Here is a 16,229-nt window from a genome sequence, read left to right on the forward strand (position 1 = left end):
ACCTTTACATCCGCACTAACAACGACTGGGATAAGTTCATCGGTGTAGGTGCGCAGCTTTGCCTGAACCGGGACCAACTTGGGTCGTTCAGCTTGATTGTCCCATAGCCTCTCAAAGGCTTCTTGATTCATTACTGACTGGCTCGCTCCCGTGTCCACTTCCATGAAGACTGGAATGCCATCTATCTCGACTTCTATCCTCAACGGGGAACACTCGGTGGTGCAGCTAAACATGCCATATACCTCATCGTGGGGCTGAGCTGCCTCCCTGCCTATCGTTTTATAATCCACGCTGGATTCATGGCCATCTGCAGACTCTTCATCGACACAGTGAGTCATATTGCTCTTACACATTCGCTGGAGGTGGCCCTTTGTGCTGCAGCCCTTGCATACATAGTCTTTAAAGCGGTACTGGTGAGCCCTGTGATTCGCTCCACAATGCCAGCATGGAGCTACTCAATTAGCCCCCCTCGGCGGACTTTGAGTTAAGGGACTCGGGGGCCTGTTCTCTCTCCCGTGAGAGGGTTCGCGTTCTACAGTCCAGCCTCTAAAAGGTGCCACTAGTTGCACAGTACCTGCCGGGTTTGAGTCCTGAGGGTGAGTCATCTGCCTAGAGCCGCAGGTCGAGGTCATGAATGCCTGGCTCACAGAGATGGCCTTCTGCAGTGTGACTGTGGTATCCACCGACAATAGCTTATGAAGAAGGACCTCATGGCCAATTCCAATGACAAAAATGTCCCGCAGCGCTTCATTGAGGTGGTTGCCAAAATCACATGGTGCCGGCAACCTCCTGAGGTCTTTGGCGTATTTCGTGATTTCCTGGCCTTCGGGCCGTCAGTGGGTGTAGAACCGGTATCTGGCTGTGAGGATGCTCTCCTTGGGCTTGAGTTGCTCGTGGATCAGTGTTACAAGCTCCTCGTATGTCTTGGTCGTTGTCTTCGCTGGTGCCAGCAAATCCCTGACGAGGTCATTGACAGTGGGCCCACAACTGGTTAGCAGGATAGCTCTGCGCTTATCAACCAGTATGACCGGGTCTTCTCCTGCCAAGTCATTTGCTGAAGAAATGGTCAAGCCTCTCCACAAAGGTATCCCAATCATCACCATCGGCGAACGTGAAGCCACACCTGGAATACTGCGTACAGTTTTGGGTTTTCATATTTATGAAAGGATATACTTGCTTTGGAGGCAGTTCAAAAAAGGTTCACTGGGTTGATTCTGGAGATGAGGGGGTTGACTTATGAGGAGGTTTAGCCTCTACTCAGTGGAATTTAGAAGAATAAGAGATGATCTTATCGAAACGTATAAGATTATGAGGGGGCTTGACAAGGTGGATGCAGAGAGGATGTTTCCACTGATAGGGGAGACTAAAACTAGGGGGCATAATCTTAGAATAAGGGGCCGCCCATTTAAAATTGAGATGAGGAGGAATTTCTTCTCTCAGAGGGTTGTAAATCTGGAATTCGCTGCCTCAGAGTGCTGTGGAAGCTGGGGCATTCAATGGATTTAAGACAAAGATAGGCTGTTTCTTAACTGATAAGGGATTAAGAGGTTATGGGGAGCGGGCGGAGAAGTGGACCTGAGTCCATGATCAGATCAGCCATGATCTTATTGAATGGCGGAGCAGTCTCGAGGGGCCGTATGGGCTACTCCTGCTCCTATTTCTTATGAACTCGCCAAGACTTCTTAAACAGCACCTCCTAAACTCACGATCTCTACCACCTCGAAGGACAATGGCAGTAGGCGCATTGGAACACCACCACCTCCAAGTTCCCCTCCAAATCACACACCATCCTGATTTGGAAATATATCGCCGTTCCTTCATCATCGCTGGGTCAATGTCCTGGAACTCCCTACCTAGCAGCACTGTGGAAGTACCTTCACCACATGGACTGCACCGGTTCAAGAAGAGGGTCACCCCCACCTTCTCAAGCTCAATTAGAGATGGGCAATAAATGCTGGCCTTGCCAATGGTGCCCACATCCCATGAATGAATTTTTAAAAAAACACAGCACAGAAAGAGGCCATTTGGCCCAACAGGTCTATGCAGGTATTTATGCTCCACATGAGCTTCCTCTCACCTTACTGCATCTCACCCCATCAACATATTCTTTTGTTCCTTTCTCTCTCATACACTAGCTTCCCCTTAAATGTATCCATGTTATTCGCCTCAACTACTACTTGTGATAGCGCGTTCCACATTCTCATCACTGAGTAAACAAGTTTCTTCTGAATTCCTTATAGGATTTATTAGTGACTATTTTACATTTATGTCCTCTAGCTTTGGTATTTGTAGTGTAATCGTGCCCTTAACTAATAGACAATGAAGCAGTACAATACCTGAGGACGTTGAGTGATGGGTTCGGAGCTTGTTATTGTCGAATAGAATTTGGATTCAAGCAGCTTAGTCGCCTTTTGCTTTTATAATATGCTTATGTCACTCACACTGTATTATATAAATAATTAAAAAGTACAGACAAATGAAGCCCCCTTGAAGTGTTTGTTACAGAGTAATTAATTAAATGATTTAAATTAGCAAGAACATTGCATGTAATCCCATGTGCCGCACTATAGTGCAGTCTCTTGGCCCTGAGCTGTGTTTCAGCTGTCAAGCCTCTGCGAAGTGTCACCCCTGCAACATGGCACTCAAGACAAAATACTTTGCAGTGGAGAATTTATTAATTTACAGCTTTGATAAACTGCTGAGAGACCGTTCGTTGACTTTAACTCCTAATGCAGACACATGATATACCAGTCCTTTCAAAAGGAACATCTCTGGCAATCGTAGTCTATTGGTCTGGTGCTCTCCCCTTCTTTTTCTTTCCTCAATTTTCTCCTATTCGCTCCTGAAACTGCTGGCTTTTACTGGGGTATGGTTCCACCAGCAATGGGAACCCTCTTATGCCTGATCCAAGTGAACATCATTCCAGGAATCCACATATACATTCTATGTCATGGGTCAATGTTTGGTGATCAGGAGCAGGAATCCGAGCTGATACACCCCCACCTCTCCCAGCTTAGACACAGTGAAGCCATTGGAACTCCTCTACCATTTTCTGGTTAAGATTAGCTAATTGAGCACAGATTGAACCTGTTCACCTAGCAGTATAAATAAACTGGACAGTGACCAATAGCAGAGAGCAATGTTGGCTGCCAGCAGTTACCTGGTGGGTAGTTGAGACCGAACGTGACTGCAGTGCACACCAAGCTTCTAAAGTCAGCCAATTAACTGGGTAATTAACCATTCAGCCATCAACCAGCTAACAATATAAGTTAACCAGTAACTAGTTCTCATGATTTCTACAGATACCTGGCACATTAAGGGCTCTTCAAATAAACACAAGTGCAGGAGCTGCTAGGTACCATGCTAGAATTGCCAGATTCACGTTGACTTGAATAGGGTGGCTCAACTTAACAATCAGGTTTTCTAGCCAAGGATGGGTCTAGTGATCCAGAGATTAATTTCTGCTTCTTTCTCTCTTCTGCTACTCCAGGAGCCATTAAAGCAGTGGGAATGGAGCACCTTCCGCTCTTAACACCCAGTCAGTATCAAGCACTCCCATAGCATACTTAGATCTGAGGAAAACTCCTTCTACTCTGCTCCAACAATGTGCCTGGCTCCTTTCCACAACAGTGTGACATTTTCATTTCCCCACACAAGCCATCCTGTTGCCTTCCTGAGTGAGATTGTCAAACTAGATGCCATTTTGAGCTGTAGACGTACATTCAGAAAGAAACTGGATTAAAATTGCCCAAACTTATTTTACACAGGACCCTTATAACCAGCAGATAAGGACATGTTAACGTCTGGCTGGATTGGACTCTCACCCCAGAGGGGAAAGGCCAGTGTCTAGTCCAGTTAGTCTTCAGTGGTCCAGGTTAGCTTCTCGTGGCTGGGTCAACCTGCACTGACCAAGGTTAACATCCAGTGTTACAGGTTAACCTGCAGTTGCATAGATTAACCCGCACTGGCCCAGATTAATCTGCAATGGCCTGACTTAACCTGCAGTCCTTCATCGTTAACGTTGAAAATTTATTGAGTGTTGAAATGTATGCGGCATTTTTCAAGCCTTTGGTAGAATCTTCACCTCCTGTATGTGATTAAATTAATCCCGAGTGTCAGAAATTGTTTCCTTAAACTCCTGTTTTGAGTGTACAAAGCACAATTTTGACACATGCTGCATTTTTACAAAGAAACTATGCTAGTTGCTGATCAAGTATTTCTGAGAAGTGAGTCACACAGTAATGGGGCAGTGGCATTGTGTGGTCAATCAATCCCACTCCAGTAGGTCTGACTACTGTTGGGTTGGCCAGTCACCCAGTAATAGGATTTTGCATTGATGCGCGATCAGGTAGTCACACAGAAGTGAAGTTGCATGGTTGTGGGGTCAGCTAATCACACATTAAGAGGGCTTACACTATTGTACGGTGATAGCCCAACTTTAAATTCACTCTTCCAAAGAGCATAAATTGGTTGTAAATATTAGACAGGTGGGGGTAGAAATTCACCCCCGCTATTAACCTGCTGCACCTACCGTTTTCACAGTGTTTTTACCATCGCATAAAACGAGGTGGACTCTTGATCCACTTTCAGTGCTTTGGCAATTTTTTTGGAGCGGACCGGAAGTCGGTCATAATGGGGGTGGGAGTGTGGCGGTAAGTACACTAGAGGGGCGGAAGTGGGGGCGGGACAGAGTCTCCACCACTGTCGGTCAGCGGCGGAATGGTGCTGACATTAATGCGTATGTGCAGTACCACGGCCCTCCCCTCATTTAAAGGGGAGAGAACCAGCAATTATTTAGCTTCATCCCACTGGGCCACCAGGGAGGGTTTCGGCGGCATCCAAGAGGGGGTGCCAGGCTGCCTGTTGGCAGCCCGGCCAATCCCGATCCATAATTGTCCGGCTGATCGGGAAGTTGGCCAGCGGAAAAAGCATGGCGGTTGCGGCAATGCGCCCTCCCATTAAAGGGCCGTCATGCTGCCAGTGAAAGAAAGGTCACCGACAGAAAAAGCTGCTTCGGGCACCGCATGATGGATCTATGATTTTTCCCGTTAAATTTTGCGGGTGGTGCCATGGAGGTGCGGGAGATCAGTGGTGCGCTCTTTGATGACGCACTTAGGACAGTTGGCAGCAACGGGCTGGAAGTGGGGACTGCCAGAAAACCCCCTCGAACTGAATTTCGCTGGCGGCGGCCATTAGACTGGAAGTCGGCGGCTGCTCGACTCCGTTACCTGGCCGCTGCTTTCTGGCGGTAAGTGGCCTTTTTGGGGAGCTGAATTTTGGCCCGTGGACTTTGCAAAATCTTGCACCAAATTTAATTTGAGTTATGTGCTCCCTTCCGCCATTCAAGAGCAGGTATATTTTTCCACAGCTTTGACAGCAATATTGTTTGAGTATAGTGACAGAAGGTGAGGTGCTCTGTAAACATAACCTTGGTGTAAAAATGGCCTTAGGTTACCCACTGCACACCTGCTGTTGATGTGTGCGAGACTGTGTTTATCTCGAGATGCATTTGCTGCAGTTGGAATACACATTACTAGTTAGCACGAGTTGTAGGATTGTCTAGGAAACAGTCAACAGGAAGTACAAGAGGGCAGCTGAGCTTTCACTTCTGCATAGAACTGAATCCAGTTCAGAGGGTTGAACCTCCCCTCTCTGCTGGATGGAAGGACCCCAAGTGAAATCCGTTTGAGCAGTCTCAAACCAGTTCCGAGTGCACATAATAGCATGCATAATTTGGTAATATTTGGTACTAATAGATAAATCTCACCATAAAGACAATGCAAATAAAATAGTGGAGAAAATGTAAACATTCAAACCTACACAGTAAAGGGGTTCTCGCCTGTGATTAGGTTTAAGGCACACGCACTGAGTATGAACTGAATAGGGACAGACAACAAGCAAGAACTGAGCAAGCACTGGTCAGACAGTGAGCAGGCAGTGAGCGGAGAGTGAGTAGACATGTGAGCAGACAGTGAGCAGGCATTGAGCAGACAGTGAGTGGATACTCAACAGTGATTGAGCAGACACTGAATAGAAAATAAGCAACAACTTAGCAGGCATGAGTGTGCATTGAGTATGTATTGAGCAGGCATCTTGAGTAGGTGTTGAGGAGGCATTTTATGCAGAACATTTATCAGTTACATGACTATACCCAAAGGAACTCACGGAATGATGCCACATCTGTGACTGAATCATAATCTATTTCTGTCAAAATAAATCCGCTGGCATTACTGAAATATTTATTTTATTTGTGTGTGATAAGACTCGAGCCCTCTACTGGACGGAGGGTGATATTACTGCTCAGAACTCAGCTCGGCCACTTGAAAACTAATGAGGCGGCTCTCCATGCAGTTAATATTCCAACATTACAGGGAAATTCAAAAGGCTCAAGTATTTTCCCCTACCAATTAACCAGGCTGCTCCTATTCTGAAGGTGCTGGAATTTACTTGGGTGCAGTTCCACCCTGTCCGAAACACCGCCTGGCTGGCCACTCTTTATGTGTGAGCCTAGACAGCGAGTCTCAACAGGCTTATTCAACCATGAATGACATCGTAGCTGAGCCCAATCCTGTTCCCACTTGATTTTTTTTTTTTTTTTTTAATTCGTAGCCAATCGTTTCCAATTCTTTGTCAAATCACAAACGCCAGAGGTCACCTTGCACCTGTCAAGGATCACTCTGCGCCAATGCTCTTAGCCAAAAGGCCTAGAGCCACTGCACCGTTCCTGGAAGTACTGCAATACCAGGTTCGTGCCATGGAGGTGGATGGGTCAGGTCCCCCACACACCTCCGTGGAGGTGGATGGGTCAACCCTCCCCACCCACCTCCTGTTTCCAAAAATGCAAGCATATACCTTCCTGACCAGGGAGGATCCACCATGAGGTCATGGTGGCTGGTCAGAAACGGTACTACACTTGATCTTAGCCAAAAGGCCGAGAAGCGATAACTGTTCCCACTTGATGCTTGCCTATGTGCTTGGTTTCAACTAACTGATAAATGAATATTCTCAAAACGAGCTAGTGTGCACTCCAGAGCCAGGCTTTTAATGGAGCGTGGTCACAATGTATGACATGGGCCTGGACAGCAGTTTATCCCAAGATATATTTCACAAATACAAAAATAACCCCACTCGATAATTTCAGAAACCAGGGTGTCAACAACATGAGAGCCCTGTGCATCAGTGACAAGGCTTCAGAAATCCATGATATCCTGTACCATCACAAGCACACATGTGCCAAAAATGGCGTCGCGTAACATGAGGCAATGTAATTAAAGGAGACCTGCAACCCTGGGAGGTACTGAGAAAGTATTAGCAATGATTGCACAAGTTAGCCAGTTGCCTTGGGGAGGGGGAAGGGAAGAAATAACTGATTTCAGCTTCTTAATATAATAAAATAAAGCGTCTCTCAAAAACATCTCAAGCCACTCTACATATAGTGAGTTAACTTAAAGTACAATGATTGTTGTTACATTAAAAACATCTTACACACAGAAAAAACAGCAATGAGATGGCGGTGTGAGCTGTGAGGGGGGTGCTAAGAGGCTGCAGGGTAACTTAGACAGGCTAGGTGAGTGGGCAAATGCATGGCAGATGCAGTATAATGTGGATAAATGTGTGGTTATTCACTTTGGGGGCAAAAACACGAAGACAGAATATTATCTGGATGGCGGCAGATTAGGAAAAGGGGAGGTGGAACGAGACCTGGGTGTCATGGTTCATCAGTCATTGAAAGTTGGCATACAGGTACAGCAGGTGGTAAAGAAGGCAAATGGTATGTTGGCCTTCATAGCTAGGGGATTTGAGTATAGGAGCAGGGAGATCTTACTGCAGTTGTACAGGGCCTTGGTGAGGCCTCACCTGGAATATTGTGTTCAGTTTTGGTCTCCTAATCTGAGGAAGGACATTCTTGCTATTGAGGGAGTGCAGCGAAGGTTCACCAGACTGATTCCCGGGATGGCTGGACTGACATATGAGGAGAGACTTCATCAACTGGGCCTTAAAACATTGGAGTTTAGAAGGATGAGAGGGGATCTCATAGAAACATACAAGATTCTGACGGGACTGGACAAGTTAGATGCGGGAAGAATGTTCCCAATGTTGGGGAAGTCCAGAACTGGGGACCCAGTGTTAGGATAAGGAGTAGGCCATTTAGGTCTGAGATGAGGAGAAACTTCTTCAGTCAGAGAGTTGTTAACTTGTGGAATTCCCTGCCGCAGAGAGTTGTTGATGCCAGTTCATTGGATATATTCAAGACGGAGTTAGATATGGCCCTTATGGCTAAGGGATCAAGGGATATGGAGAGAAAGCAGGAAAGGGGTATTGAGGGAATGATCAGCCATGATCTTATTGAATGGCGGTGCAGGCTCGAAGGGCCGAATGGCCTACTCCTGCTCCTATTTTCTATGTTTCTATGTTTCTAATTACCAAGAGTAGGCAATTCAGCCCCTCTAGCCAGTTCCACCATTCAGTTAGATCATGACTGATCGATGTCTCAACTCCATTTACCTGCCATTGTTCCATATCCCTCGACACCCCTTACTCAAGAAAAATGTATTAATCTCAGGCTTGAAAATTTCCATTGACCCAGAACCGTAGCCTTTTTGGGTATGAGTTTCAGATTTTCACTGCACTTTGTGTGAAAGTCTTTTTTTGGTGGTGTTTGTTGAGAGAGGAATCCTGGCTAGGACAACTCTTTGTTCTTCCTCAAATAGTACCACGGGATCTTTAACATCTACTTGAACCACAGCAACAGGGGCTCTGTTTAAACTCAACCATGACTGCATCGAACAGTCAGCCTACATTATTTGCTCAAGTCCTGGAGTGGAACTTGAATTCACAACCTCTGGCTTTGAGACCGGAACACTATCAACTGAACCAAACTGATACGACTCACCTTGTGTACTGTTAGGGTAAGTGATCTGTTGCGGTGCAGCATCCTGTGATAGTTCCCACAGTTTCACTTTAAAAGTCCTGGAGGCAGTGAGAATGACGGTTTCTGAGCAATAACAGTTTACTTGTCCTACTTACTGTTGAAGACAAAACAGACTACTACTTTATACAAAACAAAATCATTTTATTGTTGAGTGCAATAGAACAAAGTAATAAAGAAGTTCTGTCCAACATTCCTCCCTCAACCAACACCAATAAAAAGCAGATAATTTGGCTATTCATTCATTTGCTGTTTGTGGGACATTGCTGTGTGCAACTGGGCTGCTGTACTTGTCTGTAAAAGTAGCATCTCGGTTGCGTGCTGCTTTGAGATGTCCTGGCAACGCTTTACAAATGCAAGTTCCTTCTTTCTTTAAAGGAGAATCTAGCTTTATGAAGGGTTTTAAATATTTCCTACATTGCTACAATTGCCCATCCAAGGAGGCTGCAGGTAGTCACTATGTGTGCCTGAACTGTTTATAGTATACAAGAGTATTGCTAATCCAAATGTAGCAAGTAAGTTGCTGAAAGTAAAGCAAAAAAGAAAAGTCATAAAGATATTTCAAAACTATTACAACAGTCTGGACCTGCTTACTAGCAGTTGAGGGATTGTTTACCTATTCCTATCTAGATAGAACTGACTATACGAAAGTATCACTCTGCATCTCCATCTTCAGCTAGCAAGGTATTTGACGTTTCATTCTACTGTGCTTTGCAATACATACACTGTGGTGTAGTTTTTGCTTTTCTCCACAAAAATCCATCACAAGCAATGCACCTCATCTCTATCTTTTCAGCTGGTAGGGAACGTAGGAAACTCCTTCCCTGCTACGGGTGCATGTAATAGGCTCAGAAGCTGTTCAGGATCTGAGAAACAATGATGTTTGTTAAGACAACAGCACTCTTGCCCTAACGCCAAGCATAGCATGTAGTATCACTGCGCTCAAGCCACAAGCCCAGGAAGAGGAACTTGGCACTGCTTCATCACGTTTACCTCAGCCCTCTGTGCCATTATTTTCAGCGATAAGGGAATAAAGGGTTATGGGGAGCGGGCAGGGAAGTGGAGCTGAGTCCATGATCAGATCAGCCATGAACTTATTAAATGGCGGAGCAGGCTCGAATGGACTACTCCTGCTTCTATTTCTTCTGTTTCTTATCCACATCACTTGAAGCAGGCACTAAATCCGGGCTCACACACTTGTGAGTTTGAGGAGGCAACACAGGTCGAGTCATTGACCATTATGAGTAAGGGGCACAGGTAGTGTGTGAAAAAGGATTGGTTGCTACTGTGCAGAGGTACAGTACAAGCACAGACCCTACCATGTTGCTCTGTGATCCCAACATAAATGGTTAAGCAACTGATTTGTCTCATTGCACAACATGGCCTAGAAATTTGGATGGTTTCCTCCACCCGTTGCCGCCAGGAAATGGCGGAAAAACAGCGGCCGGCGCTCTTTCACCAGCTGGTGGTGGGTTCCGTGGTGGCCGCCATTTTTGGCAGGACGGCAGCACTGCCGTTGCCTACTATCAGCGATAGTACTTTTAATGGGTTGGAGCGTGACATCAATTTGCATGCAATGCCAAGTTGATGCCAGTACATCCATTTTCAACTTCTCCGCTTGCATTTCACCTGCGCTACATCACGCCAGTGTGTGCTGCTGCTAAAAGGTCTTTCAGTAGCGTTAATGGCCATGAGGAGTCTGGCAGGGCTCTCAAGGATGCTCCAACTGATGACATTGGATCGTTTGAGGTCCACGGTGCAAGACATGTCCAAGGCCATTTTTAATGAGTTAGGAAATACTAGTAATTGCTATGCGGAAAGTCAGGGACGCTTCCAGTGTCCCTGATGATTATATTTGCGGGAAGTGCATCCATCTGCAGCACCTGACAGATGCATTGCAGCACCGGAGCTCATCCATGATGCTGAGAATGACATGAATAGCACATTTAGTGAGTTGGCCACACTGCAGGTAAAGGGTATACAGCCAGATAGGGGATGGGTGACCAACAGGAAGAGCAGTGGAAGGAAGGTAGTGCAGCGGTCCCCTGCGGTCATCCCCCTGCAAAACAGATACACCACTTTGGGTACTGTTGAGGGGGATGACTCATGAGGGGAGAGCAGCAGCAGCCAAGTTCATGGCACCATGGGTGGCTCTGCTGCACAGGAGGAAAGGAAAAAGAGCGGGAGAGCTATAGTGATAGGGGATTCGATTATAAGGGGAATAGACAGACGTTTCTGCGGCCACAATCGAGACTCCAGGATGGTATGTTGCCTCCCTGTTGCAAGGGTCAAGGATGTCTCGAAGCGGGTGCAGGACATTTTGAAGAGGAAGGGTGAACAGCCAGTTGTCGTGGTGCATATAGGTATCAATGATATAGGTAAAAAAACGGGATGAAGTCCTACAAGACGAATTTAGGGAGCTAGGAACTAAATTAAAAAGTAGGGCCTCAAAAGTAGTCGTCTTAGGATTGCTACCAGTGCCACATGCTAGTCAGAGTAAGAATCGCAGGATAGCTCAGATGAATACGTGGCTTGAGGAGTGATGCAGAAGGGAGGGATTCAAATTCCTGGGACATTGGAACCGGTTCTGGGGGAGGTGGGACCAGTACAAACCAGACGGTCTGCACCTGGGCAGGACCGGAACCAATGTCCTAGGGGGAGGAGTTAAACTAATATGGCAGGGGGAAGGGAACCTATGCAGGGAGACGGAGGGAAGTAGAATGGGGACAGAAGCAAAAGATAGAAAGAAGAAAAGTAAAAATGGAGGGCAGAGAAACCCAAGGCAAAAAGCGAAAAGGGCCAAATTACAGCAAAATTCTAAAGTGGCAAAGTGTGTTAAAAAGACAAGCCTGAAGGCTCTGTGCCTCAATGCGAGGAGTATTCGGAATAAGTTGGACGAATTAATTGCGCAGATAGCAGTTAACGGATATGATGTAATTGGCATCACGGAGACATGGCTCCAGGGTGACCAAGGTTAGGAACTCAACATCCAGGGGTATTCAACATTTAGGAAGGATAGACAGAAAGGAAAAGGAGGTGGGGTGTCGTTGCTGCTTAAAGAGGAAAGTGATGCAATAGTAAGGAGGGACATTAGCCTGGATGATGTGGAATCGGTATGGGTGGAACTACGGAATACCAAAGGGGAAGAAAACGCTAGTGGGAGTTGTGTACAGACCACCAAACAGTAGTAGTGAGGTTGGGGACAGCATCAAACAAGAAATTAGGGATGCGTGCAATAAAGGTACAGCAGTTATCATGGGCGACTTTAATCTACATATTGATTGGGCTAACCAAACTGGTAGCAATGCAGTGGAGGAGGATTTCCTGGAGTGTATTAGAGATGGTTTTCTAGACCAATATGTCGAGGAACCAACTAGAGGGCTGACCATCCTAGGCTGGGTGATGTGTAATGAGAAAGGACTAATTAGCAATCTTGTTGTGCGAGGCCCCTTGGGGAAGAGTGACCATAATATGGTAGAATTCTTTAAGATGGAGAGTGACACAGTTAATTCAGAGACTAGGGTCCTGAACTTAAGGAAAGATAACTTTGATGGTATGTGACGTGAATTCTAGAATAGACTGGCGAGTGATACTTAAAGGATTGACGATGGATAGGCAATAGTAAACATTTAAAGATCACATGGATGAACTTCAGCAATTGTACATCCTTGTCTGGAGTAAAAATGAAACGGGGAAGATGGCTCAACCGTGGCTAACAAGGGAAATTAAGGATAGTGTTAAATCCAAGGAAGAGGCATATAAATTGGCCAGAAAAAGCAGCAAACCTGAGGACTGGGAAAATTTTGTAATACAGCAGAGGAGGACAAAAGGTTTAATGAGGAGGGGGAAAATAGAATTTGAGAGGAAGCTTGCTGGGAACATAAAAACTGACTGCAAAAGCTTTTATAGATATGTGAAAACAAAAAGATTAGTGAAAACAAACGTAGGTCCCTTGCAGTCAGATTCAGGTGAATTTATAATGGGGAACAAAAAAATGGCGGGCCAGTTAAACAAGTACTTTGGTTCTGTCTTCACGAAGGAAGACACAAATAACCTTCCGGAAATACTACGGCACCAAGGGTCTAGTGAGAAGGAGGAACTGAAGGAAATCCTTATTAGGCAGGAAATGGTGTTAGGGAAATTGATGGGATTGAAGACCGATAAATCCCTGGGGCCTGATAGTCTGCATCCCAGAGTACTTAAGGAAGTAGCCCTAGAAATAGTGGATGCATTGGTGATCATTTTCCAACAGTCTACCGACTCTGGATCAGTTCCTATGGACTGGAGGGTAGCGAATGTAACACCACTTTTTAAGAAAGGAGGGAGAGAGAAAACGGGTAATATAGACCGGTTAGTCTGTCATCAGTATTGGGGAAAATGTTGGAATCAATTATTAAAGATGAAATAGCAGCACATGTGGAAAGCAGTGATGGGATCGGCTCAAGTCATCATGGATTTATGAAAAGGGAAATCCTGCTTGACAAATCTTTTAGAATTTTTTGAGGATGTAACTGGTAGAATGGACAAGGGAGAACCAGTGAATGTGATGTATTTGGACTTTCAAAAGGCTTTTGACAAGGTCCCACACAAGAGATTGGTGTGTAAAATTAAAGCACATGGTATTGGGTGTAATCTACTGATGTGGATAGAGAACTGGTTGGCAGACAGGAAGCAGAGAGTCGGGATAAACGGGTCCTTTTCAGAATGGCAGGCAGTGACTAGTGGGGTACCACAGGGCTCAGTGCTGGGACCCCAGCTATTTACAATATACGTTAATGATTTGGATGAGGGAATTGAGTGCAATATCTCCAAGTTTGCAGATGACACTAAGCTGGGTGGCAGTGTGAGCTGTGAGGACAACGCTAAAAGGCTGCAGGGTGACTTGGACAGGTTAGGTGAATGGGCAAACGCGTGGCAGATGCAGTATAATGTAGATAAATGTGAGGTTATCCATTTTGGTGGCAAAAACACGAAGGCAGAATATTATCTGAATGGCAGCAGATTAGGAAAAGGGGAGGTGCAGTGAGACCTGGTGTCATGGTACATCAGACTTTGAAAGTTGTCATGCAGGTTCAGCAGGCAGTGAAGAAGGCAAATGGTATGTTGGCCTTCATAGCTAGGGGATTTGTGTATAGGAGCAAGGAGGTCTTACTGCAGTTGTACAGGGCCTTAGTGAGGCCTCACCTGGAATATTGTGTTCAGTTTTGGTTTCCTAATCTGAGGAAGGATGTTCTTGCTATTGAGGGAGTGCAACGAAGGTTCACCAGACTGATACCCGGGATGGTAGGATTGACATATGAGGAGAGACTGGACTGACTGGGCCTGTATTCACTGGAGTTTCGAAGGATGAGAGGGGATCTCATAGAAACATATAAAATTCTGACAGGACTGGACAGGTTAGATGCAGGAAGAATGTTCCCGATGTTGGGGAAGTCCAGAACCAGGGGACATAGTCTAAGGATAAGGGCTAAGCCATTTAGGACTGAGATGAGGAGAAACTTCTTCACTCAGAGAGTTGTTAACCTGTGAAATTCCCTACCGCAGAGAATTGTTGATGCCAGTTAATTGGATATATTCAAGGGGGAGTTAGATAAGGCCCTTACGGCTGAAGGGATCAAGGGGTATGGAGAGAAAGCAGGAAAGGGGTACTGAGGTGAATGATTAGCCATGATCTTATTGAATGGTGGTGCAGGCTCGAAGGTCCGAATGGCCTATTCCTGCACCTATTTTCTGTGTTACACTAGGATCATAGTTGAACTGTCGCTGTGCACCTTCAATATAAGAATTAAAATAGAATATTAGCATGAATGGAAGCCAGAAGAACAGAGCAACAATGCTATGAATCCTCTCTTCTTCATTATGCTTCAAATATGGATTGTACACACTGAAAAAGATAAGTATTAAAATAAAGAAGTACAAGTCTGAGTCCAATAGTATTTAGGAAAAACGTCCTTCCTGAAAAGGTGACTAGAACCTTCTTCATACGTATAGCATGAGTCTTCATTGGATGTTGTTTACTTATAATTCAGTTTTAATTTGCATGCTGCACAAATTGGTGAAAACTTTCACAAGTTGTCTGGCATTTCCTCTTCCCAATTTAAGTGTAATTAGTTGAGAATTATCAATAATGTGGAATTTTAGAGAAAGGGAGGATGCTTGTTGAGGCTTGTCTACGTCTGAAAGTGATAGGTGAAAGCTCTAATTACCAGGGACTGCATGCAGCCAGGGGACAATGTGGATACGAAGAAGTGAAAATGAAAAACAGTAAGTGACACTGGCTCGAATACTTTTGCAGCTATCTTTATCTATAGCGCCAACGGCCTATCAGTATCACTGGAAGTCGCTCTTCTCTTTTATAAATTTAATTGGTATCCGGTTGCTTCCAAAATTCAGCCTGTGTCTTCTAAATGCAATCAATTTCTTATAACCAAAAGTGACCACCCACAGACCTCTGTAATACAGACCTGAGTGGAAAACCCCTGGAAATGAGATCAGGTGGGGAACTTCAATTGGTGTTGGCTTCCCTACACTAACTAGGGATCATTATCCAAAAGAAAGAATGAAAGAATTGTATTTATATAGCGCCTTTCATGCGCTCAGGATGTCCCAAAGCGTTGTACAGCCAAATGAAGTACTTATGAAGTGTAGTCACTGTTATAATGTAATCAATGTCACTAAAAACATGCACTGGAAAGTGTGTCTGCATGGATGTGGGGTGAGGACAGGATCAGGCATTGCTGCGAGGCTCTCTGGTTGCCTACACTCAGTGTCTGCACAAGCACACAAAAAGAAAAGGTGATTTGGGAAGATTATTTAATGTTTGCAGCCCAACAAATACGTCTGCCTCTTTCAAAACCAACAACAATGCCTTAAGGTTCTCATTTAATTAACTACAAGATGTTCCCTTATGAGAAACACATACATTAGATGAGTTCATTGATCAATCTAAGCTTCAGCCTGCTGAACCTCACAAATTTCAGTTTTCTGACTCTGAGGTTTTAGCCTAATGGGAATGTACAGTTTCATCTATTGAGCCAATGGACCTTTGGGGTTTCAGTCTGCTGGGTTTGAGGGGCTTCAGGCTGCTGAGCTGGTGGGGTTTCAGTCCACTGGGCCCGTGGGGCGACTGTCCACTGGGCCCGTGGGGTGTCAGTCCACTGGGCCCGTGGGGCATACAAGGTAAATGAGTGTGAAGAGTTACGTGATGATATAGCTTGACAAGGCAGAGTGAGGGGATGGGGGTGATGCGCACAGCAGGATGACACAATTAAATATCAGTGTCACACATGTCATACAGCAC

The 16,229-nt window shown here is 45.3% G+C and overlaps 1 protein-coding gene and 1 pseudogene across 1 annotated transcript in view; one reads left to right on the forward strand and one right to left on the reverse strand.

Moving 5' to 3' along the window:
• wrap73 (WD repeat containing, antisense to TP73) overlaps window positions 1-16,229 on the forward strand; it is a 152,164-nt gene that overhangs the window by 51,233 nt on the left and 84,702 nt on the right. The gene's annotated exons all lie outside the window — the stretch shown is intronic.
• On the reverse strand, window positions 6,709-6,943 carry LOC139229422 (U2 spliceosomal RNA; annotated as a pseudogene).

Source organism: Pristiophorus japonicus, chromosome 18, assembly GCF_044704955.1.
Source record: "Pristiophorus japonicus isolate sPriJap1 chromosome 18, sPriJap1.hap1, whole genome shotgun sequence".
Classification (NCBI taxonomy): domain Eukaryota; kingdom Metazoa; phylum Chordata; class Chondrichthyes; family Pristiophoridae; genus Pristiophorus; species Pristiophorus japonicus.